Source organism: Antechinus flavipes, chromosome 6, assembly GCF_016432865.1.
Source record: "Antechinus flavipes isolate AdamAnt ecotype Samford, QLD, Australia chromosome 6, AdamAnt_v2, whole genome shotgun sequence".
NCBI lineage: Eukaryota > Metazoa > Chordata > Mammalia > Dasyuromorphia > Dasyuridae > Antechinus > Antechinus flavipes.
Window position 1 is genome coordinate 238,464,675 of NC_067403.1, and position 26,665 is coordinate 238,491,339.

Here is a 26,665-nt window from a genome sequence, read left to right on the forward strand (position 1 = left end):
CCAGGAGGGGCCCTTCAGAAAAACCCCATTTACATACCAAACAGCAGGCTAGTCTGTCCTCTGACAAAGAAATTTCAGGGAAGTTCAGTCCAAAGAACTCTATTATGTGTAAGGTGGTGAGAAGTAGTTTCTTAACTATTCAGTGTCCAGGAAATTTTCTAAGGCCAGCCCTGAATCAATCAACAATCATTTATTTCTCACTTAAAATATACCAGGCACTGACACAAATGTAAAAGTGGAGATAATTGATTCTGTCCATCAATTACCTCACCTCATTTAAATTAAACGATTAGAAGCATTGCTCCACAGGTAAAAACTTATTCAGTCAATCAAAAATTTACCCTAAAAAGTCTTGGGATGTCCCTGGATAAACGGGAGGGAAAGGAAGCCTATCCCAAATGGTCATGTTCTGGATGGGACTTGTATAAAACTTGGCACAAATTCAGAACCCTGGAGATTTGGAATAAGTTGCAAGCCAAGAGAAAACATTCCTGCCAAATGTCCTGATAAGGATGTTGTTTTTTATGCTTCGTTCTCAAACAGGGCCATGAAACAGAGAAGTGATACTGTGACATGCAAGGGAATTGGATTTAAGTGAGAGAGGTCTGGCAAGACCACCTGACTCACTTTCTCCTCCAGATCACTGGGCCTGGTGGCAAAGGATAGCTCAGGACAACTGGAGATGGCCCTGGATGCGGTAGGACACCCTGGCCTTTTAAAAACTTCATTGATTCACATGAAAAGGAAGTTCCCTGTTTTCTAGTAAGGTATCTGTTAGAAGTCTAGTATTATAATGGATGATTATAGAGGAGTTATAATCAATAGAGGAGAGGATAATTCAGAGGAGTTGTGGTCATTTTTTGTAAATTCCTTCCAAAAGGTAAATTGTATCTGAGTTGGAGAAGAATGGCTTAGCTTCAGCCTATGGTTCCTCTCCCCAATTTGGTTGGAAAATTTGGACATTTTCATTGGTGTGCCAGCAGTATCCTAAGGACGGAAGTCCCTTGTGGTAGATAGTGTTTACACTGAGAAATCATAATAAAGAAAAGCAGTTCAAGGCTTTGCAAAGAGCCCAGGAGAAGAGCTACATCATACCCAAGAGGAACATCTTGAGGATTCTAGGGAGAGAACTTTCAGGAGCTCTGTTAGCTATTTCTCTCTCAGCTAGGGCCCACTTTCCCCTAGATTCTGTACAGACTAGTAAGAGCAATGGTTCTCAAAGTATGGTCTGAGAATCTTGGGGAGCTCTGAAACCCTTTTAGAGGATCTACAAATTCAAAAATAGTTTTTATTTCCAATATGGTAAAAGTCTATAAATATAATCCAGATAAACAAAAACGCTTTGGAGAGATCCTCAATCATTTTTAATAGGATAAAGATACTGAAAACAAAAGTTTGAGAACCACTGAGTAAGAGAATGATTTAGAGGGAGAGGTTTTATACAAATTATGTCCCTGTAGTACATACCCATTTCTAAAGGTTAACTCTGGCGATTAACTGATATCAACTAATAATCATAGGAAGAAGTGTGCTGGTAGGGGTTCGTGAGCTAAAGCCTTAGGAACAAAATCTTTCAGGGATAACCCTAGAATCCTGAGGGGAGATGTCGCCATCAAATGTAGCCATCTAGAAACCATTAGTACGGAGGTTTGGGAAGGGCCCCCAGAGCCTTAATACACTAATGTGGAGAAAAGTGAAAAAGGAAGAGAAGGTAGGAGATTAGTGACTTGAGAGACAATGAGACTTAGTAGAGAATAAATCTTTTTGACTTTTGAAAAATCCTTAGATAACTGTCTTGGCTGAGGAAATCTAGTCAAATCCTGGGTTTGAGCTTTCACCGGCTATCCTCCATTTTTGAAATCTCCCCCTACACCCTTATCTCAGCACCCTGATTTCTTTTGAGAATCCACGGAGACTTACATGAACTCATGCTGAATGAAGTGAGTAGGATCAGGAGAACATTATACACAGCCACAAGAAGATTACATGATACTCAATTCTGATAGACATGGCTCTTTTCAACAGTGAGATCATTCTGGCCAGCTCCGATGGTCTTGTGATGGAGAGAGCCATCTGCACCCAGAGAGAGGCCTGTGGAAACTGAGTGGGGACCACAACAGGCATTTTCACTCTTTTTGTTGTTGTGCGCCTGCATTTTTTTTCCTTTCTTTTTTTTTGGTTTTCATCTAATTTTTCTTGTGCAACACAATTGTGGAAATATGTGTAGAAGAATTGCACATGTTTAATATATTGGATTACTTGCTGAATAGGGGAAGGAAAAAATTTGGAAACTAAGGTTTGGCAAAGGTTTATGCTGAAAATTATCTATGTATATGTTTTGAAAATAAACAGCTTTAATCAAAAAAATCAGCTCAATGATCTATGGAAATACGTTAGAAGAATTGCACATGTGTGATCTATATTGTATTACTTGCTTCTAGAGGAGGAGAGGGGAGGAGGAATGGAGAAAAATTTGGTACCCAAGGTTTTGCAAGGTGGGTGTTGAAAACTACCTTTGCATCTATTTTGAAAAATAAAAATCTATTATTAATAAAAAGAATCGGCTTAAAGTGCCCTCTCCTGCCCCCAATCCCACGTGTCCTTGTCTACTTTGTTCACACTCACACCTCCGCACACGCACGCGAACGTCCGTGGAGCTTGGACTGCTAGCTGACTGCCCGTTGCCTTGCCGCCAGCCTGGCCCCTCTGGGACCCAGGGACCGAGTTTGGCCTTTCTTTAACACTCCAGCACCTGCACGTTAAAAGCACTTATAGATGTGTTGACTGACAGCCCCCTCGCAGACGCTGCGCCCAGAGCCGTCCCAGGACTCAGCTGCCGGACATCTGGCTCCCAAATCCCGGTTTGCGTCACTCACTTGGGTCCTAGAGAGTCTCGGATCTTCGAGGGGACCTGCGGGGCCGGGCTGAGGGGTCTCTCGGGCAGCCGGCTCGGCCGCGGGGTGTTCGCGCTTGATCGATTTCATTTAATCAATTGAAAGTCTCTGATTGGCTGAACGAGCTTGGTTGCCCCCGCCCCCCAAGGTCTCGGGTATCTCCATCCCTGGCGCGCTGAGGGGGGGAGGGAGGATTGATTTATTCAGCCAGCGCCACCCTCGCACGTGCCCCCTTGGAGGTAGCGTCCATGACAGCCAGTTTACAGATGAGGAAACTGAGGTTCCAGGAGGACCAAGTCCCGAGTTCATCCCGCAGCTCGAGTCCGAGAAGTCCTTGGGGAGCCGCGTTTTTCCCGACCCAGGAGCAGCGGGCTGGGTCCACGTGGCCTCTAGAAACGGGGCCGGGGGCGGACCCAGGGATCTTCTACGGCCGGGCCGGTTCTCCGAGACTCGGCGGCTGGCTAGACCGGGAGGTTGGGCCCGTCTCTCACTTCCCCGGGCCGAAGGGGGCGTGGCTGCGGCAGTTGGAAGGGGCTGGCCGAAGGACGCTGCTGCTTCCCGGGGCGGCCGCAGGGGGGCGCTCTGGCCGATCGGAGCCGGGCAGAGGCGAGCAGAAGCGAGCCGGGCACAGCCAGAGCCGGGCAGCGGCGAGCAGCGGCGGGCAGGGCAGGAGCAGACCAGGACGGTGTCGGACCGGACCGGACCGGACCGGGCTCGGAGCGCGGGGAGCAGGGCGCACGGCCAGCGCAGCAGCCAGAGCCAAGCCGCAGGTAAGCGGCGGGCTCCCTCCGCAGCTGCCCCCCGAGCCCGCTCCCCGAGGGGCGCCGCGGCTCTGGCGCGGAGCGAGGGGCTGGGGACACGGGGGTCCCCGAGGCGGGGAGCGAGGCAGCAAGCGCGCAGAGTTGGCTCGCCCCGCGTGGGGGCTCGGGGCCAAGTTCCCGGGGAGCGGCCGGGGCTGGTGGGCGATTGCCGGGGAGGTGCGGCCGTCCGGGGCTGGGGACCCCGGAGCTGCCGGTCCTCGGGCGGCCTCTCCCCTTCTTCCCTCCTTCCCGGGCGGAACTAGGGGGCTGAGCCCGCGGGGGGTGGGAGCCGGAGCGGGGAGTCCCGTCTCCTCTAGCCTCATCCCTCCCCGCCATGCCTGTGGGCTCTGCCAGCTGTGACAGCGAGTGTGAGGAGCTCTCCGGGCCCCGGGGGCTCATTTGCTCGAGCTTATGGGCCGTTTCCCCCCAATCTTCCCTCCATCGAAGACCCCCTCTCCCGGAGTCTCAATACGCCCTCCCAATTCCCCCAAACAACCCAAACTTCCAAGACTTCATAGACTTCCTTGGGAAGGGCTTTCCTGTGAAAGTGGGAGTCGCTCCGGTGGGATGGGGAAATAAGGCAACAACCCCAAAGGGCGACTCTGAAGTGTAGGATCTGTGTTCAAATGCTCAGTCACTACCCGTGAGACATCGAATCTCTCTAAGCCTCAATTTCTATATAAGGGAGTCGGACTAAGTCACGTCTCGGGGTCTCCTCTAATCCTGCGTCAGGATTCAGCTTTGACGGAAAGATGGATTTGGAGGCTCTGGACCTAGATTCAAATCGAGGTTTTACTTGGGTAGGATCTTGGGCCTTCATTCTCCCATCTGGAAAATGGGATCTCTTAAAGACTTCTCCCGAGTTTCAGGCGTCACTTATACATGTGCATTAATACGGATGTATCTGTAAGCTAGAGAAGAGAGGGAGAGTGTCTGGGGCATGCTGTACCACTGTTAGGTGTGTTATTCGGGGGGTTCCTTCAGGCCCCCTTTAACTTTCAAATTCTACGATGTCTTTAGTTGAGAGGTCTGAGTTCTAATCACTACCCCACTCGAATGACCTCGGGTCTCCTCCAGGCAGACTCTTTACAATGATTATTCCCATTGGATCCCCTCGGTGCAATTATTATGTCTCCATTTTACAGAGGAGGGCAGAGGCCAAGTGTTTTGCCCCGGGTCACATACTTACAAAAGTAAGTGTTTGAGTCAGAATTTGAATCGGCTCTTCCCGCCCCGAGGCCCGGGGCACTATCCTCTGAGCCGGCTTTCCTTTCTTTTCCTTCTTTGTAAACCCAAGTACTTTCTTCCTTACCTCCTCCCTTTAAAAGGCCTGAGGCATAGTAAGTTTACACCACAAAAAAACAAAAACAAACCAACAAAACCCCACTGATGTTCCACTGGCTTGGCCACGGTGCCTTATCCATAAGTCCCACCCGCTCCCCACTCTGGGGAGCCCAGGAAAGGCAAAGATTCGGACTGGCTCCGGGCAGTATTTACTGCTCAGGCCGCCTCCTTTCCCTTTGCTGTTCTGGTAAGCTTCGCTCGATTCCCCAAAGGTTTCTCCCTGGAAACTCTCCCTGGTGTTTCCTGGCCTCCCAGGCCCCAGGGACTTTTCTAGGGGAGCACAGCCTGGAGGCCCAGGGTAGAAAAGCAGTGACAGCTTCTTATCAGATCGAAATGTGGATATACCAGTCCGGCATGAGACAAATGGAGAAAGCCTGTGAAACTCTCACCATGGGCTTTGGATTCAAAGTGCGGGCCATCGGGGGCCTGTCCCGTGCTGTTTCTGTTTTGGGAAAGTTTCTGGGCATTGCACGGTGATAAATCACAATGAGCTGTCATTTTCCAAGTCTGAAAAATGTTGCTTTTTGTGTGGTCTGGAACCTGCTTGTAAGAGAAGGGTTTAAAGGACACTGGCTAGTTTCTGTTTGGCCTGGAAGCCGGGGAACCAGGTCTGCTGACTTCCTTGTCATCTGGTGGCAAAGCTCATGTTGAGAAACCCTCCTTTGATGTCTTTCTCCACGTGGAGAAAGGGTGATATTTCTGACTCTAGGAAGGAGACATAGCTGTGTTAGTACTGGTTTCTTCCTACCCACCCCCAACCCCTTTGTATTTCTCTGCCCTTTCTACCACCCACTTACAGAAGTGAGGGGGATTGTGGGCCGAGTATAATGGAAAAGTTGGATTCTTTGGAATAACACATTAGGGTCTTTAGAAAGGATTAAGAAGGAGGTAGAATAGAGGGGGAAATGCTAAATATGGGAAGCACAGGACTCGGGTTTGATTCTTGCCTCAGCTACTTATTCAGCTACTTATGTGATCTTGGAGAAACCACTTTTGTTTGGATGGGCTACTTGCTTCCACCGTCAAAGATCAGTTGCCTCGGTTGGACTAGATAGATGAGCTCTAAGTCCCAATTCAAATTGAAAATCCTAGAAACTTTGCAGATCCCCTTTTCCACTGGATGAATTCCAGCTGCTGTCCCCAGAAATTATAATAACAACCAGGATCCAATGAGATACAATTTGTGAAGAGTTTGTTTTAATACAGGGCCTTGGCATATAGAGGGCATTATACAAATGTTCGCTGTTATTAATTACATGGGCATTCTTCCCTGTTGCAGATACCTTGAAGGAAAAATAGACTAAGATGTGAATCCCTGCCCTCCAAGTATGTTCCTTCTTAGGGAGGGAAAAGATTATAATTGCATAATCTGGAACCAAGTAGAAAAGAAGACCGGTAGGCCAGAATGCCACTGACAACTTTTACTGATTTGGAGAAAGAAGAAATCTTTTGATACTGAAAGGGAAGCTGGAGAATTGAAGTAATTTGCTCATCATTGAAGTAGTTTTCTTGTGTACAATCTGAGTCCTGATTAAATCTTGAGTTTCTTAAGAATGTGGAATCCCCCCCAGAAAAAGAAAGAAAGAAAAGGAAAGAAGGAAGGAAGAAAGGAAGAAAGAAAGAAGCAGCTGGGTGACTTGGTGGACAGAGGGCCTGACCCTAGAGTCAGGAGAACCTGAGTTCCAATGTGACCTCAGATACATGGCACTTACTAGCTGTGTGATCCTGAGGAAGTCACTTAACCCCAATTACCATGCAAAACAAATGAAATAAACAAATAAAGAAAGAAAGAAGAATATAGAATTCTCTTCTACTAGGTCCATGAAGGGTTAGTAGGAGTTCTGAGGGAGGCTGGCTAGGGAATAATAATTCACATTGTAAGTCATGATTTTTTTAAATCCTCAAAGTCCTCTGATGAGATCAGTTTCAGCATCTCTGTTTTATAGGTGAGGAAACAGTGGAAGGGACTTGCAGGGTCACAAAGCTAATAAATGGGGGGGGGGGGTTTGACCCCACATTATCTCCTAACTCTAAGTCTTGAACTTCTCCCAAAAGCCCTTCAGAAGCCTGTGCCCACCAGCAACCCCTGCCGGAAAACCACCAACTCAAACGTTAGTTTCTTTTGGAAGGGGTCATTTCCTTTTTTATTATCCTCATTCCTGCCACACCGGCAAGCCCCGGAGAGGGCCCTTCCACCGAGCAGGAAGAGGCCTGAGGTTTTGGGAGGATGTGGTCCCAGAGAGCCCAACCATGACCTTCCTCTGGCAAGGACACCTGTGCTACCTGTCCTGGCCTACGCTTCGGCCCAGAGGGTGCGGCCAGCTGGGAGAGCCCTGTTCCTTTTGGCCGCTAATGAAATCTAGGGACTGTTGGTCAGTTTGCTGGGAGTTATGTTGCAGAAGGATTTGGAGTGGGCAGGAGCGGCAGCCAGCTGCTTGAAGGCAAGAGCTCAAAAACAAATCCCCTTTAAACAATCATTTCCATATACAGGTAACAGAACAGAGAAGGAGGATTATGCCAGAAATGACAGATCTCTCTTAATTTCCTTCTTGGCTTCCAGCAGCTGGGCCAGGCAGGTCCTTGCACATGTTTACTTGAAGGCACATTCCAGAACCAAGCCCCTCATTTTTACAGATATGGAAACCGAGGCCCACAAAAGTAACATGATTTCCTCAAGCAAATATAGACAGTTAAGTCATTCAGAACATAGATCCCCCTGACTCAAATCCCATAATCTTTGCATGGTACCCAGGCTCTCTTTCTGCTGCTTGGACATGGATGGTTTGTAACAGAACTGTGGGAGAAATTCTCTTCAAAACTATTCCCATCTTCCCTTCCCCTTCCACTCTCCCCATTCCCCCAGCTTTGAGGGAGGTAGAGAGGGGAACGGTTTTGCCAGTTTCCTCCCTTCCATGGGAAGTTGCTCCTAATGAGGGTGGGAAGTTCTGATTAATCTGGGAGGATCAAACGTTCTGGATTTGTTTCTGAGCTGATCAGATTGGGAGGTGAAGGATCCCTGTCCACCTATCTCTCCACAAGGCCTGGGAGCTGTTTGTAGAGGGTGGGCTGGGTTTAATCTTAATGACAGCAGCTTGGCCCCAAGCTTCTCCTGGCAGGGCTGAAGGGTTTGAGGAAGGAGGGACTGGAACCAAATCATAAACACAGCAGAGAAGCTTCTTGTCCCCTCAACCTTCCCTCCTGACAGTGTTAAACATAACAGGCTTCAGCAGACCATCTATTTGATGCCTTATAGAGGAAGTAGATGGGTTATTGACTCAGCCTTTGAGCCTCCTGGCGTCTGTTTATTTTTTTCCTTCCTGCTGGGGTCTCCCCACTGACTCACTACCTATGCAATGGAGTGAGCTGGTATTTGGGGAGTAAAAGGCAGGGCAGTGTTGGGGTGGAAGGAAGCTTAAAATAAATGATGTGATTCTGAGTCAGGGGACCTTCATGTTTGAATCTAAGCCCCGCTGCTTACTGCTGGGGTGATAGTGGGCGAGTGACTTAACTTCTCTGGACTCGATCACTTCCTTAGTCAAGTTGAGGATGGGATTGATAGGTGGTTGCCTCCTGCTCCATAGCTATGACTCTAATGAAAGAGGAACACATCTGGAGAAACAAGTAAACGTCTGCCCACACTTTCTACTCCTGGGGACCAGTTCCAGGCAGGGATGTGATGTTGATAGTGATGATGATGATGATGATGATGATGATGATGATGATGATGGTAGTGATGGTGTGGTGATAGTGATAGTGATGATGGCAGTGATAATAATGGAGGTGATCTTGATGATGATTATGGTGGGGAGGGTATTGATAATGATAGTGATGATGTTGATGATGGTGATGGTGATGATGATGGTGGGGGTGATATTAAATTCAACATGTGCCTTTTGACTTTTCCTTTGTCTCCTCCATCTCCCACCCCCATTCCATTCTGTGCTAAACCTATTCTTCCCTCAGGACTTACCTCTTACACAAAGCAGTTTCTGTTTCTTACAGCCCCATGGAGACTTCTTCCTTCTCTGAAGGACTAAACCAGTGGTTCTCAAAGTATGGTCTAGAAAATTCTGGGGAGCTCTGAAACCCTTTTAGAGAGTCTACAAATTCAAAAATAATTTTTATTTCCAATATGGTAAATATCTATAAATATAACCCAGATAAACAAAAACTGCTTTGGAGAGATCCTCAATATTTTTTTTTTTTAATAGGATAAACAAAAAGTTTGAGAACCACTGGACTAAACATAACACTTATCTTGAGCTCACAGTCTGGCGAGGTAGACGGTCTTCTCTAACTGTTTCAGGCTTGTGGGCCCCAGCTGCCTGACCAGACTGCAAGGTTCTACAGAGTAGTTCCTTCCACATCTCCCATGTCTTGGGGAAGGTGAGCCAGGGGCTGTCACAACACGTGGGGCAATTTGAGTCGACAGTTAATTGAGTATTCCTTACTAGGTCTTGGATCATTGTCTTAGAAGTAAAAAGGATTTAAGGTGGGGATTCTTGCTCTCTCTCTGTATCCTGGATGGACATTCTGGTGAGACCTGTGGCTCCTTCTCAGAATCGTGTTTCTTAAAGGCATGAAATAAGATGCTTAGGATGCAAATGAGACAAATTGAAATCATTTTATTTGTTTAATATATAAAATATGGTCATCACTATGTGTTTGTGTGTGAACCAAGTTCATGGATCCCAGATGAAGAACTATGCCCATCACCTTACTTGATAAATGAGGAAACAGACACAGAGAGGTTATTTCCCTAAGGTCATGGAACTGTTAAGTGGCAGGATTGGCCCTTTGGCCCCAAGTCCATCCAGTTTCCACTGAACTAAACTTCCCCTCCATTATCCACCTCCTCTGCTAGGTACCTGCACTGTGTGTGATTATGTGATGAAATGGTTTTTATCCTTAAAAGGCTTACATTTTGCAAAAGGTAAGTCAAGTGAAGCATTATTCAATGCCCACCATGTTCCAGCACTGTGCTATGTCCTGGAGATGAAAAGAAAGGCAAAAATAGCCCTCCCTTTAGGGAGCAGGAAGCATGAGAGACAGGCAGCATGTAACTAACTATGTATAGACAAAATCTAGACTGGATCAATTGGAGACGATATCTGAGAGAAGGCAATAGCATTAAGGGGAAGTTGGAATAGCTTCTTATGGAACAAAATATAGTATATATACATTGTGTACATATGTGTACATATATACATGTATTACATGCCTATATGTGAGTATACATTATGCATACATAGATAGATGATGAATGGTTGGATAGATGGATGAGAGAGAGAGAGAGAGAGAGAAAGAGTGAGAGAGAAAGAGTGTTGGATAGCTAAGTAGATAGAGGAGAAAGAAAACTGACTTCTGGAGGGATGGGGAAAGGGAAAATCTTGCATAGGAACTGACTCTTGAGTTGAGTTTTGAATGAAGCTCAGAATTCTCTGAGGCAAAGGTGATGAAGAAGACATTCAGGCATGAGGGATGGCCCATGCAAAGTAGAGATGGAGGGCAGCCATAATCCTCCTATTGCCTGGGATTGAAGGACAGAGTCTGATAAGTCTCATTATTTTCCTACTTGTTTTTGGCTTCGTGTTAACAAGAATTTTATTGGGGAAGACTTCTGCTCTGCATTCTTGAACAGGACAGTTCTTGTGATTGCTAAGATACGTTCCTGAGAAGAGAACTTTAGTACTTCCTCCAAAAGTGGAAATCAGCAAAAGACATTTTCACTTAGGCCAAAAAATGACCTAGTACTCAGCCCTGCCCAGATGGGAAGCCAAAGGCTCCATGGTCTTTGCCCCATTGATCATGTAGGTCACTAGAACTTTCATTCCCAGCCACCTCTAGCTCCCATCAGGAGTCTAACTTTCCCTAGGTCGTACAAAACTGGGATTCTCCTTCAGGACCTTCTGATCCTTTGCTTTTTCCATTGTACCAAGTTAATGTTTTGAACGATTTCTTGACTCCATTTGGGTTTTGCAGCCTAGTTTTTCAAATGATTAACAGCTGGCTTTTGGGAGACTCTTCTAGTCCCTTTCTGTGCTGCCATCTGAGGACTATTCTGGCTGCAGCCCTAGGGATGGGTTGGCTTGCATTCCCAGGACTGGCCAAATCGCAGGCTCCTAGACCTCCTGTCCTTGCCAAGAACCGTGGTGAAGGGACTTAGATCAAGTCCAAGTGGATTCCCCTTTGCTCACTTGTAAGGACTCCATGGGTTGGCAGCCAACTCAAATCCTCTGTTACCTGGCACTTAGAAGCACGCTGGATTATTTGCAGCAGATTTGCCAGATTTGGGTGTTTCACTTGGTCAATTTTATGTTTCCTTAGCCTCATACACATTATTTTTGTCACAAACCATCTTCCCATCCCATTCCTTTAGAGAACTGAGGAATTGAGACCAAGGATTGTTGGGGAGGGGTTTACTTTGGTATTCTCAGTGCCTAGTTCGGCATTGATTAATAAGCATTTGTTAAGTACCTGCTATGTATGTAGCACTCTCCTAGGTGCTGGGAACACAAAAACACATAATTCAGCAGTAGTAGATCCTTAATAAATACTTGTTGAATGAATTAATAATGAATGGGGGAAATGCATCTGAATGCCGTCTGCCACTTGCTATTGGTATGACCATGAGCTAGTGGATCAATCAGTTTTCAAGCACCTACTGTGCCTAACACTGTGCTAGGCAACAATTGAAAAAGAGATATATACAAGGAACCCCTGCCTTCAAGGAACTTACCTTCCTGTAAATATATTAGTAGATACAAAATATTTTGCAAAGTAAACATTTGGGGAGGAGGAAGCACTAGCAGGGGAGATGGTATCAATTAAGGCCTCAGGATGTGGTGCCTGAGCTGAACTTCAAAGTCCCTTAATCTCTCTGGGACTCAGTTTTCTTATCTGTCAAATGGGAGGGAGGAGTCAGCTCTGAAAATATGTTTTTAGGAACCGTTTCCAGCACTTGATTCTTCTAAAGAGCTAGCTGAGAGTTGGCAGCAGGAGTTGGACTGCAGGGAATGATTCCGCAAAAGAATTTTCCAATATCTGTCCTGGTGTCAGGATGTGTTTTGCATTCTCTCGCGTCTACAATCCTGGGTAATGAGAATAAATGATCAGAGCAATGACCTTGAGATCTAGACAAGATTTTCCCTGAACTAAAGAGACTCTTTAGTTGGGTTTTTTTTAGACCTGGCTTGGAAAGCAAATGGATTTGTTTTCATGGTGGTTGAAAACTCATAGCACCATGTGAGGCATTGAGTGGGGATGAAGGAGACAAAAGAGACCTTTAGCCAGCCTCTCCCATGACTTAATCCATCTCTTTGTAGACAGGGGGTTTATATACAAAGCACTTAGGAGAATGTTGCAAGACACTATATATATAGGGGGAGAGAATATTGTGGGTTTATGACAAAAGAAGGAGGGTTTTGAGATCAGGAGGGTGTTGAGTTCAAATACTGCCTTTGGCACTTGATATGTAACCTCAGGCAAATAACTACACCATCAACCCTGTTGTTGTTCTTATTATCTTCATCATTGCCACCAGCACCACTGTTATTATTATTTTTGTTGTTATTGTCCACCATCACTATCATCATCACCATCATCATCCAAAGATGCAGTTCTTTGGAATTCTCCCATGAGTCTATCTGCAGGCCTCCGAAGCAACAAATATCTTGGCTTTAAACATCTCCCAGGGGCCTGTGAGCTATTTAAAACTTAGCAAACATCAAAGAAAATGAATATTCCATCTAAATAATAGAACAAGAAAAAAAGTCGTACAGGAAAGTGCAGATCTCTGCTCTGTACCATTTTCCTTTCTTCCTAAGCATACGCTCAGTCCCCCATGTAGCTTTTAAAGCTGTCTCGGGGATCTGATACTTGGAAGCGAGTCTTTCCCACAGACTTGTTGGGATCTGCCAGAAAGTTTAACTTCTGTTTGAAGGTCCCAACATTCCTCGGTATCAATTAGCAAAGTATGCGAGGATGGAAACAGGCTCTAGGATTCTGGTCTATCTCTCTGTCTTGCTCTTCAATTATAGCTGACCTTTAAACCTTCTCTTCCCTACTTCCCCTTGGAAGTGATGACACCATTAAAATTACAGTGACTCCTGAATGTTTAATATCATTTACCCATCCTCCTCCTTCTCCTAGTGCCTGCCAGAAGGTACCTGATGGGAAGACAGGTGAGGGCAAATAATTCTTTCCCAAGGATGAAAGGAGATGGGTCAGGGAGCAATGGAATTGAGAGGAGAAGGCAGGAGGTGATGGGTTTCTGTCTCTATCAGACATTCCCCAGTACAATAGGTTCCAGGTAGAGCTTTAAGGACCTGAGAAAAGTATTAGGGCACTGATAGCTAAGTGTCCTCAAGTCTGAAGACAGAAGACCCTGGAGGAGAGAAGACACCAGAAGTGGGGGAGATGGGGAGGATAGAATTGTCTACACGCATTCAAAGAATTGTCACCCAGAACAAAATTCAATTCAATAAACATTTATATCATGGCGCAGGCACCTGCCACAAGAATAGGATTTGACTTCTACTTCTTGGTCCTAGAGTCTGGAAGTAGAAAGTGATGGTAATCATAGGGGCAGATTTTGGCTTGATGTCAGAAAAAGCTTCTTAACAATCAGAGCTGTCCCCTGATGGGTTCAATGAGGATGTGGGTCACCCATTACGTGAGGTTTTCCATCAAATGTAAGATAACCAATGAACCATCTGGTATGTTGAATAGGGAAGTCATCCTCAGATAAAGCCTCTGATGGCTTCTGAGCCATTCAATGGACATTGTGAGGTCCATTCCAACTCTGCACCTCTGTGAGACCTGGAATCTAATCCCAGTGACTAGAGAGCAAATAAAGACATCCGTAGAACACGATTTCTTGCTCATGCTCATGGAGCACATTGGTGATGGGAAATCTCCTTTTCAAGTTTTCCTGCCACTGCTGTTTTTTGCCCACTAACAATTCAGGACCTGGACCATCCAGGTTGAACCAGCCAAGCCAATGATACACATCGGGCTGTTGCCATGGGTGAGTTAATGTTGTGGTGGCTGGACCAAGAAAGAGAGTGTTCTTAAAGACTATATGTCAAAGATAAAAGAAGGAAAAAAGGAAGGAAGGAAGGAAAGGAAGGAAGAAAGGGAGGGAAGAAAAAGAGAGAGGAAGGAAGGGAGGGAGGAAAGGAGGGAAGAAGGAAGGAACTTTGGTGTTCTCTTCACCCCAGAGAAGCATGAGGCAATAATGCTCATGATGTACATGATATAAAAATGATCATAACTCCTATTTCTGTAGCATTTTAAGGGTTCATAACTTCAAAGGATCTCAGAGATCATAGTCTAATCTCTACTTTCTTGACCATTAACTGCTCTGTCAGATAGGCAGTATCATGGTATTTCCATTTTATAGATAAGAAAACTAAAGTAAGGTGACTTAATATAATTTTATCATTTTATGTACCAGAGCCTCCATTTGAAGCTAAGTCCCCTAACCTCAAAACTAGCACTTTATTATGCTAGAGCCCGAGCCAGGAAGATCTGAGTTCAGATCCTGAATCTTATACTTGCCTTGCAAGTTAACTTAACCTCTACCAGACTCAGTTTCTTCATTTACATAGTAAGAAGAGTAAGAGCACCTACTTCACAAGGTCATTGTAAGTATCAATTAAAATAATATAGGTAAAACACTCTGAAAACTGTGAAGTGTTATTACTGATGTTATATTTGTCAGGCTTCTCAGAGAGCGCGTGAATTAAGATCATTAGATTATAACTTGAAAGCTAGAAGGGACCTTAGTTCAACTTCCCCTTTTGTTTTTCAAAATTGGGAAACTCTCCTGGGGTCTCTTGGGAGAGACCCAGGAAGTGACTTGTTAAAGGATTCAAACCTGTGTTATCTGATGCTCCATTTATCACTCTGTGTTACTGGGGTCCTGCGGGACCTTTGAGCTTATTTTGGAAAGGGGCTTACTGGTTTAGGGAATATACCCTTACTGCTAACTCTCTTTAGATTTGGGGGAAGACACTCATTTCTGCTCTTAGTCCCTACGACAAGCTGAGAATATATTTTAGGGACAGTGGCCCCTGGGAAGCAGGTGTAAGAGAGAAGTTAGTATTAGACCAGCAACAGATACCTGGGCGCCAGTCCCAGGTGTGCCATTGAATTATTGTGGGATGGCAGGTAAATCCCTTCCCCCTCTGGGCTTCCGTCTCTTCATCTGCAGGGTTTCAGGGTTGACCTAAATCTTTCTTTCGAGTTTTAATATTCCCATAACTAAATGGATATTAATGCCACTAAGTGCTGGAGCAGTTGGTGCCCAGTGGTACATCTGGGCGCCGACCCAGAAGACAGCTGAGTGTGGGGACGGGGAGATCTGGTTCCCCAGCTGTGACTCCAGCCCCCTGTGAGGATCAGATGGAAAGCTGGGCATGGCAGTAGGACCAGTTTTAGGCTGGCATTCTCCACTCTTTAACTTGGCAGAAAAGGCTGTTGTCACTGGGAACCTAGGGTGGGGACTGTCTTCCTGTGAAACGCTCTGGGGAGACAGAGCCGCCCCAGGGAAGTTTCACCTGCTAGAATTAACTGTCTCCCATCTAGAGCCATACTGATTTCTCCCAGTGGGGTAGAGAATTCAGGTCTGCTCAGGATTTAATAATAGAAGAGGAAGCACAAGCTGGTGGGGACTTTAGAACTGCAGAATGTTAGGGCTGAACATCACCTTTAACATCAATTGAGGCAACTCTCATAGGGTGTCCTCTATGGAGTTGGAAAATCTGGGTTCAAATCCCAGTTTATTAGATGTGTGATCTTAGGTAAGTCATGTAACCATCATATTCTACATTTATAAAAGAAGAGACTTAGACCAGATAATCTTGAAATCTAGTCTAGCTCTAAATCTGTAATAAAGTAAGGTGACTTTATACAGTTTTATTTTATGTACCAGAATCAGCATTTGAAGCTAAGTTCTCTGACTTCAAAACTAGCACTTTCTTTAACATGCTGGAGCCAGAGCCAGGAAGATCTGAGTTCAGATCCTGAATCTTACACTTAACTATTTACTGTATGACCCTCAGCAAGTTAACTTAACCTCTACCAGACTCACGTTTTCCCACTGGTAAAGTGAAGTCCTTCTCTCTAATATCTTATATAACTCTGAAACTTATGAGGCCAGTTTACCTCTCTGAGACTCAGTTTCCTCATCTGTAAAATGAGAAGACTGAACGAGGTTCTTTCTGGTTCTAAGAAAACTGAAGCATAGAAAAAAAGAACTGACTTTATAGACTCATCTATTTTTAAAATTAATTTTCATTGAAAAATTACATAGTGTTTATTTTCTCTTCTCCCTCCTTCACTGGAAAAAAAGGAAAGAGAAAAACAAAACTCTTGGAATACTTGCACATTCAGGCAAAACAGATTCCCACATTGATCTCATCCACAAATGTCTGCCTCATTCTGCATCTTGAATCTCTTGTCTCTGTTGGGAGATGGAGAGCATCTGCCTTTGTCATTGGTCATTATATTGATGTGAGTTTTAAAGTTATTTTTCCTCAAAGTTACTCATCATTCCAAAGTTTTTGTTACATAAATTATCCTCTTGGTTCTGCTCCCTTCATTCTGCATCGGTTCATACAAATCTTCCCAGGCTTCTCTGACTTTTCCCTTCATCATTTCTTAAACCACAATACTATTCTACCACTCTCATATATCATAACATGTTTAGCTTCAGCTTTTGAACACTGCCCTCTTAGTTTCTATTTCTTTGTTCCCATAAAAAGAGCTGCTATAAATATATTTTAAAACACATGGATCATGTGTTTTCTTAAAAAAAAAAAAAAAGTCTCCTTGGGGTATCATTGGGCCAAAGGCTAGGCAGAGTTTAGTGACTTTTTGGAGAATACGTCCAAATTGCTTCCCATAACGGCTGGACCAATTTACACTTCTACCCACAGTGCATCAGTAGGCCTAGTTTCCCACAGTCCTTCCAACACTGGTTTTTATCTTTGTATCGTCAACTTTGCCAATCAGATGAGTATGAGGTGAAATCTCAGAGTTGGGAGTTTATTTTATTTTTAGTGAAAGGCAAAAGATCTGTTCTCTTTGAGGAAAACCCTTATTTTAATTTACATTTCTCTAATAAGTGACTTGAAGCTTTTTTTTTTTTTTAATGTGTCTATTGATAGCTGGGATTTCTTCCTCTAAGGACACCAAAGGCCTATCTAGAATCATACGGGATCTTAGAGGTCATGGACTCTGATCCTTTTCATTTTGCTGAGAAAAAAACTCTGGTTCTGAATGGGGGAAGTGACTGACCAGAGGTTGCAATAGTTAAGAGTAGAAAAGTTATTCAAGCCCAGGTTTCTGACTCCAAATCTAGTGATCTTTCCATTAAACTAGAAGATGATATGGAAGAAAGCATTGGAGTCTAGGGTGAGATTCAGCTCTCCCTCCATTTCACCAGTCACTCAACTAACATTTATTAAGCAATGTGTACCCAACAATGCGCTAAATATGGGAATATAGAGACCCCTCCAAACCAGAATTTCACCAGGTCCTGGTAGGGGAAGTCTCCTTCCCTGTCAGTGTACCTTGGTTCTCACTCAGGTCCAGTCCTTGGTCCTTCGGAATGGGACATTGGAGTCTTTTTTTAATTTAAGTAAAGTAAGGAATTTGCCCTCTAAGATAGAGGCAGAAGGCCTTCAGCTGTGTCCAGAACAGAGCTAAGGAAACTTGATTCCCTTGGGCAAGAGACGGCAGGGGGGAAAGGCCAATTTTAAGCCAAGATGAGCAGCTTTCTGACTTGTTTTAGGGTCCAGGAAGCCATAGGAGGTGCTCTCAAAGGGAGACTAGTAACTTGAGCTTAGGTAAGTGGAGGGGAGGAATCTGTGGGATTTTATTTGTCACCTCCAGGCAGTGCCCTGGGAGTCTTGGGTTGGACCCTGATCCAGCTGGCTGCTTACATCCCTGTTTACCTCTCCAAAGAACACTCTACCCAGATTCTCTACTTAGGTGGCTTCTCAGTGCTTCTCCATTTCTCTGATGGTTCAATTGAGGCAATCCAGAAGACAGCTAGAATTCTAATTTAAATATACTCCTTAGCTTACTGTGCTACAATGAGGAAATCAGTCTCCTTCTCTGTGACCCATTTTTCTCATAAAAAAAGAAGAAAGAGCAAATCCAAGAAAATAAACCTGGTGTGCGGAATCTATCCTTGAAAGGAAAGAGCCACTGGACTAGGTAAGGGTCAAAAAGGCTGATACAGGTTTAACCATTACTATTATTATTATAACTCTCCGTGGTCATTGAGAATGTCACTTAGTCTCTGTCAGTCTTAGTTTCCTCAAGTGTAAAATGAAAATAATAGCATCAACTTCCCAGAGTTATTGCAAGGATCAAATGAAATCATATTTGTTAAGTCCTTTTTTGCACAGTGTGTGATCACAGAGTGGGCATTTAATAAATGCTTATTTCCTTCTTTCCTATGAAGTTAAGAATTTAGACTAGATGATCTCCCCCAACTCTTACATTCCATGTTCTTGGGTGCCTCCAAGGTCTGATATTCTGTGTTCTAAGCTCCACCCTGATTCTGACATTCTAGGTTCCTGATTCTTAGGCCCTTTCTAACTCTGACATTGTATGTTCTAATGTGCTTTCCAGATCTGATACTGTATGTTCTAAGCTCCTCCCTGACTCTGACATTCTAGGTTCCTGGTTCTTAGGCCCCTTCTAATGCTGACATTCTATGTACTAACCATTTCTAGCTCTAACATTTTATGTTCTAAAGTCCCTCCCAGCTCTGACATTCTGGGTTTTCTGTTTTAAACTCTCTCCCAGCTCTGACACTCTGACCCTCGGCTGCCCTGATATTTTGTATCCTGTGAATACATGAATGTTTAGTAGTATGATTACCTCTAGTATTGGTGAAACTTTTTATTTATAAATCAATCCCTTTCTTTCTCAGGTTCATTTATTCAGTCATTTAGCAAACGTCTCTTAAGTGCCAAGAGTGTTCACAAAATCGATGCGAAACGCTGTATTTAAGTAAAGGCTGGGGGACAGAGGGAGAAGCAAAGTTTAGGTTATTTTTCGTGACTTTTTGGAACGTAACTGCCCAGTAGGAAGATAAAGCAGAAACACATCCCTCAGTGCTGTGCAGGTTCCTTGGGATAAGCAGGGGCTCTGATATGGTTTCTTTGGGGGACAGTGGTGGTTATGCACACGTGCTCCCACTGACATTTGACTGACTCGGGACGTCGAGTTTTGATCAGAGGCAAGCGGGTTGAGCTGGTTCCTTACCTTTGTTCTTTCATTTTCTGCTGGATTTCATGCCATGCCCTTGGGTTTCATTGCTCTGTTTTGTTGTTGTTTATTTAGTTCTTTAGTTTTTAAGGATAGGTGTAACTCCAAAAACATATGGGAAAGTTCTGCCTTTTAAAGAGCACATCTCAGAAAGCTCTAGAGACATTGCAGCGGCTGTTGGTGTGGGGAAGTAAAGGGTTTTTAGGATCATCCAGGTCTGTAATGAAACAGGATCCATCACAGCAAAGCACAAAGGAAGGTACAGTTGGAAAAAACAAACAAAAACCAGTAAAAACTGACCAGCCATTGTTCTGAAACATCCTGAGCTTCCAAAAACAGGCAAAGACTTTGAGAGACATGGCAGCTGGAGGGATTATTGCTGGTTCCTCTACAGTGGGGATTCCAAGTGGCTTCTTGGAATCAGAGAAATAGTGAGGAAGCCAATAATATAAACAGCTGCTAACCTTCACTGTGAAGAAAAAAGACTTCCTCATGGGCAAGACAACCCAAAGCTCCAAGTACTGTAGATCGGGAAAAGGTAATTTTACTGATAAAAGGCACTTTTCCATTCAAGGCTATATCAGAACTATTAGTCACAAGAAGTCTAGATGACGCTGTAAGATCTGGGCATTTTCATCTGAATGTAATATGTATCCATCCTCCAAGATATTTTAGAGCTTCTCTCTCTCTTTCCCCCTCTCTCTGTTTCTCCTCCTCCTCTCTCTCTTCTTTTCTCCTTTTCCCTCTCTCCTTCTTTTTCCCTCTTTTTCTCTTTTTCCCTTTATCTTTCCCTCTCCCTTTCTTTCTCTCTCTTTCACTACCCTCCCCATCTCCATCACTATTTCTATCTTTATCTATATCAATAGATAGATGATAGATGGATGGGTAGATAGATGAATAGACTAAGAGGTAGACATATTGGGGATTATAGAAATTCCTAGAAATGGAGTTAGGATACTATAATGGAAACTTATACTATGCCATATGGAGGTAAGAAATATATCTAAGAGATGGAGATAAACATGCTTCAGTGGCCTGGGAACTCATCTTACTTAGACATGACTGGAACACCCAGAGCCTATAATTAAAGCTACACTTGGGAAAATGGACTGTTCATCAAAGGTAGCCTTCATTTCTAATGGGATAAAAAGGGTGTTTTCATAGGGTCATAAATCCAGAGCCAGAAGGGCTCTATTCCATCTATTCCAACCATCTCAGTTTACAACTGAGGAAAATGAGACCCAGCGTGGCAAAGTAAATCAAATGGTGTGGGTTGGTTTTGAACCCAGATTCCCTGAGTCCAGGACTAGGGCATTCTCTACTGTACTATATGAATTAGAGAACATGTGTCACAATCTCATGAACTCAATGCTAAATGTTGTCAAAGAAATGATTGCAAGAAAAACAGGACTTTTGCATTTAAAAGCTTAAAAAAAAAAAAAAGGATATAAAAAGTTAATTATGTCATTAAATTGAACGACATGACCTTAGCCCGGTTAATCTGCATACCATTCATTACACCCTGCCTTCCTCTGACTCTGAGGTTCATTCATTTTTTTTGAACAATCATTTATTAAGTGCTTACTGTACATAGGGACAACATTTTGTGAAAACTTTTATGTGTGTAAGACTTGGTGGGGACTTAAGAGCAAGGTTTAGGTAAAATCTGTTTCCTGATTCTTGGAGATTACTGCTGAGTGGGAAGAGGAAAGCCCCAACCCTGCTAACTTCACTTGGTGATATTGGTTTATAAGAGCATTAAAGTGGCCCCCAGCCCAGAGCTCTGACAGGGATCAGGAGGAAGGTGAGAGACCTGAAGCTTAACAAGTCTAGCACAGTTTTCCATTAGGACCAATTCCATCTCAGATCATCTCCTTCTCCTTAGACTCTTTCCCATCCTAAAAGATCCTCTGTCTGGCTCTTTTGACGAGGGACAGCCTAGATTGAATCTCTACGACAGAAAAGATCCCAACCATCACATTTTCCAGTTTCCAGTTATGTTGTCTTTCCCAGTTAGAATGTAAGCTCTTTGAGGGTAATGACTGCTTCCTTTTCTTACACCCTCAGAACTTAGCACAGCATCTGATACACAATAAGTATTAATAAATGCTCCCTGTCAGTTCATTTCTCTCTATGTTACCCTTAACAGGAAGGCTGACCAGTTGCTATAATTATTGGGCTGACTGAAGCATTAACACTTTGAAATTACAAGAGAATGAGGACTTGGCTTCAAGTCCTGCCTCTGTCATTTGCTATCTGCTTGACTCTAGACAACTCACTTTAATGCTCTTATAAATCAATGTCACTAAGTGCACTTAGCAGGGTTGGGATTTTCCTCTTCCCACTCAGCAGTAATCTCTTATGGGATCAGGAAATAGATTTTACCTAAACCTTGCTCCTAAGTCCCCACCAACCCTTCCACACATAAAGCATCTCACAAAATGTTGTCCCTATATACACTGGGCACTTAATAAATGATTGCTCAATAAATGAATGAACCTCAGAGTCAAATGAAGGGAAGAAGTAATCATATGCAGATTAACTGGGCTAAGATCAAGGGCTAAGATCACCATTTCGCCAAATTAAGTCAATTTAATGACATAAAATTAACTGTAACTTTTTGCTTTATCTCCTTTCCCTCATTAAAATGTGTTAGATTGTTGAGTTTTTAAATAAATTCTGAGCTAGTTATTTAAATCTATTTGCCTCAATTTCCTCATCTGTAAAATGATTTAGAAAAGGAAATGGCAAACCTCACAGGGATCTGTCAAGAAAATCCCATATGAGATCACGGAGTCGTACATGACTGAAATAACTGAACATCACAACAATCCTTTCCAGAACATGCTATATATATTTCAGACTGAGAACTGATGGACTTGCTGTACAAATGGAAGCCAATTTCCCTCTTTTTCTTCTTTCTTTTTATTTTTTTGAACATGGCTAATGCAGAAATTTTTTTCCAATGGCTATATATATAAATAAAATAGTTGGTTTTTTTGTTTTTTGCTTTCTCATTGCATGGATGAAGAAGAGAATTTGGAACTAAAAAAAAAGGAATTTTACAGTTTACAATCTGTGAGATAGGTAATCATCATAATAATAGCTTATATTTATTGTAGTACTTTAAGGTTTGCAAAGTACTTTATAACATTATCTTAGTTGATCCCTCAAAGTAACCTTTTGATATGGATTCTTTTATTATTCCCATTTTTCAGTTGAGATAACTGAGACTAGATTAAATTGCTTGTCCAGGGTCTTATAGCTAGGGAGCTAGCGACTGAAGTGGGAATAATTGGAACTGAGGTCATTATGATTTGAAGTCTCTACCACTGTCTCCATTAAATTATCTTTCATTTATTTTATAGATGGGGAAACTGAGGCTTAGACAAGTTGAATGGATGTCTGGAAATAAGCAGGTTAGCATATGGCAATCTCAAAGTTTGGATCCAAGTCTTCAGATTCCAAAATAAAATACTATTTGCACTATGTTCAATTCACTATAATTAGAAAGTGGGGAAGGAAATAATTGTAGGAATCAGGAGAGGATCTAGACTTTTAGTTTCATTGGTTATAGGAACTCCTGGTAGTGTAAACTTCCCCTAATGAAAGTAGATATCTGCAATTTGTAATCTTTGGGATTTACGTGGGGGCACTGAGAGGTTGTGTCTTTCCCAGGGTAACACAAGGCAGAATTTGAACCTGAGCTGAGTTAGCCTGGTTTAGATTTAAAAGTCAAGGTAGAATTTTGGGTAGCTGAGGGCTTTTCTCCCTTCAGCATTTGTTGTAGGATAACGGGTCTACCTGGTGATGACTGGCTTTTTCTTGGGGGAAGTTTGGGACTGAGCCTCCCAAACATGAAAGCTTCTCATCTTGAATCTCTGGTTAATTAGTCTTTGGGCTATCCACTATCCTCATTCCAGGGGGATAAGGGCGGGGACCCAGTACTTGGTGACATCCCCTCCCAACTGGAAGATCTTTTCCCATCAGAGAGTAACTCAAGCCCTTGGTCTTCCAGATTTTCTGTGCTTCTCAGGATGAGCAGAGTTCCTTTCCACAGTAGATTCCCAGCTTCTGCCTGCCTGGCATACATCCTCCCAGTGCCCTGTCTTGGGAGGGGCATCTGACCCAGGCCAATCAGCAGATGTTTTGACTTTGTTGAACCAGATGTGCCTCTTTTCCAACAGAATAATAAAGCTCCCTGCCGATTTCCCAGCTGGCACTTGGAGGTAGGGAGGGAGCTGAGTGGGAATATTCTGATACTTAAAACTGAAAGGAACCTTTGATTTATTGATGAGGAAATTGAAGCAAGTCATACATAACTAAGCATAGAGCTTGTCAATCAGTCAGCAAGCATTTATTAAGTGCTTACTGTGTGTCTGACACCATGCTAAGCATTGGAGATCCAAAGAAAAGCAAAAAAAAAAAAAAAATTAATCCACATCCTCCAAGAACTTACACATTAAAAATAGAGACAATATGTATATACAAAATATATGCAATATAAATGGAAAGGAATCTCCAAAAGGGAAGGCTTTTTTTGGGGAGGAAAGAGAGGTGGACTAGAAATGCCCTCCAATAGAGGGTGAGATTTGAATTTACCCTTAAAGGAAGCCAGGGAGATGATAGCAAGATGAAAAGGTTACTCCAGACATAGGGGACCACGAAGTCAGGATGCTGTGTTCTAGGACTGGACCAAAACACTTGGACTTGGAGGGGAGTGAAGTCAGGGAAAATTGGAAAAGATAAATATAGAGATCAGGTTGGGAATGACCTTAAATGCTAAACAGAGGTTTTAATATTTGATCCTGAATGGAATTGGTCCCAGCTAGGTCTATTAGTTTCTTCCTTGGCTGCTGATTACAGGGAATGCTGTTGCCTACTTAGCCAGGTGTAGGTAGTTTGTGTTTTAAAAATCTGAGGCTCCAGCAGAAGCTTATTAGTTTCAATCAATAATTGGAGGACTACCTCCTTTAGGAGGAGACAACCCTTCTCTTATAAATATCAGGCAAACTCCTCAAACTAGAAGAGTTCCTTGATGCTGCTTGGTTGCTTTTATAATAAGGCCCCTTCCTCAGAGAAACTAGTCTGGATTTCTTGGTAAATGTTTTTTAACCTGTCAAACCTGCTCTCTCACTGCATGGGGGACAGTGAGGTGCCCTTGAGTTCACTAAGGGGGGATAGTATTGTCAGAAATGTGCTTTATAAAGATCTTTGGCAGCTGACACAAATACAGTTTGGGAAAGAGGAGAGAGAGCATTTAAAAGAGTATCACGATAATCCAGGTAAGAGACGATTAGGTCCTTATTAGAGTTGTAGCTGTGGGAGTGAAGCAGAAGGAGCATACATTTAGCTTTCAATCTTAGGGTAGCTAACATGGAGTATGATGGTGTTCCTAATGGGGATAGGAGGATTAGAAAGTGGGGGAGATGTGGAAAGAGAAGGAGCACTGTTTGGAACTTGTCAAGTTTGAGAAGTCTATGAGAGATCCAATTAGGGATGTCCAAATGGTGATTTTTTTTTGAGTCTGGCCCTCAGGAGAGAGACTAGGGGTGAATACATAAATCTAGAAATTGTCTACCTTGAGGTAATTGAACCCACAAGAGTTGAGGAGATCTCAAAGTGGGAGAAGAGATGAGGACATAGGACAGCTCTTTGGAAGATAACTATGATTAGTGGTCATGGTTTAAATGAAGATATGGCAAAGTAGACTGAGGAGCAGCGGTCAGAATGGTAGAAGGCGATCCAGGAGAGAGCAATGTCATACAAATTGAGAGAAGACTCTGTTCAGACGGAGGGGGCAATCTACTGGATCAAAAGATTTCTAGCACGAGCTACTGCACCACCCTGCCTTACTGGAGATGGCTGCAAGGAGCAGGATGAGGGGTTGTGGTAGAGTAGGGGCTGTCTTGTTTTTTTTTTCCCCTTTCTTCCCCATTTGTGGCAGTCTCTTGGAAAAAATCACTTTCTCTATCTTAGCTGGTTTTGTCTTCTCTTGCTGGGACATGAAGGAGAATGAGATGGTGGGAGGTTAGTGTCTTAAACAAACAAACAAAAAAAACCCTTGGATTGGTGATGAAGATCAGGGTTCAAATTCTGATTTCTCAGCCAGCTGCTTGACCACCAGCAAATTGTTTAGCCTATTTTGGCCTCATTTGTTCAGTGGGAATAATCAAGCCCATTGCCCTCACCCGTGGGGATTTTTGAGACAAACGAGATATTAAATAGAAGGCAAAAACTGGATGTAAATGTGAGTGCTGATGAAGAAGAGGAGGAGGATGAGCAGCTAAAGGATGGTTTTGATAGGAGCCTCAGAAAATTCTGCCTGGACCCTAGAAACCATCCAGTCCATTGCCCTCATTCTACGGGAGTGGGGATGAAGATCGGTCCAGAATGGTCGGCTTTGAGCCTGGGAACTGTGAAGGAATCCGAAGGAGGGGTCTGGGCTAGAGAGAAGACAATGGATGCTGGGGGACATCAATTATTTCCTGAGGGATGGGGGAGGTGGTGGGAGGAAGGGGATCGGAGAAAGTAGTTGTGTTGCCTGTGGACAAGGACAAAAGGACCTTAGTAGGGGCTCCAGGCTTGAGCTCAGAAAGCGACCCCCAGGTTGCCTCCTTTTCCTTCCCAGCCCACAGGAATAATAGGAGCTTGGCTGGGCAGAAGAGGGGGGGCTGCTAAAGACCAGCCCCACTCCCCCATCCCACTCCAAGCAACTTTGTTCTAGGGAGTGGGGGTGGGGAGGGAAAGAGGCCCAAGGGAACAAGAAAACAAGCTCAGCTAAGGAGGAAGGACTGGAAAGGAATGGGGATTTATTCTTATTATTGTTTCTCTGTTCTCAGAAACACCAAAGACCTTAGGAAGGAAACTCGGTATCTGAAGTAGCTTTAAGCCTACCTGGTCCACCTCCCCTACTTTATGTAAAGATGGGGAATCTGAGATCCAGACACAGCCAATGAGTGACCAACCCTGTTTTTTTTTTTTTTTTTTTTTTGGACAGGCCATTCCCTTTCTTAATAGTATATTTTGTTCATCTGTATAATAAGGGCAGACTAAATGATTCACTGGATTTGGATCCAGACATTTTCTGATCAGATCTTAGGCTTCAGATCCCCAGCCTCAGTTTCCCCATTTGTAAAATGAGAGGATTGCTATTGAGAGTCCCTTCCAACTCTAATCATGCTTTTATAATTCCCAAATCTTCACAATCCTCCAGATGGTCTGCTTTGGGAGGATGTTGACAGTCAGACTTATTATTGGGATGAGATGTTGGAGCAGGAGAGGAAGAAAGAAGACTCATTTTCTTTTCTTCAAGAGTATAAATCCCTTCCATGGAGG

The 26,665-nt window shown here is 43.7% G+C and overlaps 1 protein-coding gene across 1 annotated transcript in view; it reads left to right on the top strand.

The window, feature by feature from the left end:
• The first annotated feature begins 3,546 nt into the window (after positions 1 to 3,546).
• The window catches only part of CD82 (CD82 molecule), a 72,417-nt gene continuing 49,298 nt past the window's right edge, over positions 3,547 to 26,665 (top strand). Inside the window, exon 1 of the mRNA XM_051966193.1 lies at positions 3,547 to 3,664. The gene's annotated coding sequence lies outside the window, so the exon portion shown is untranslated. The remainder of the gene's footprint in view (positions 3,665 to 26,665) is intronic.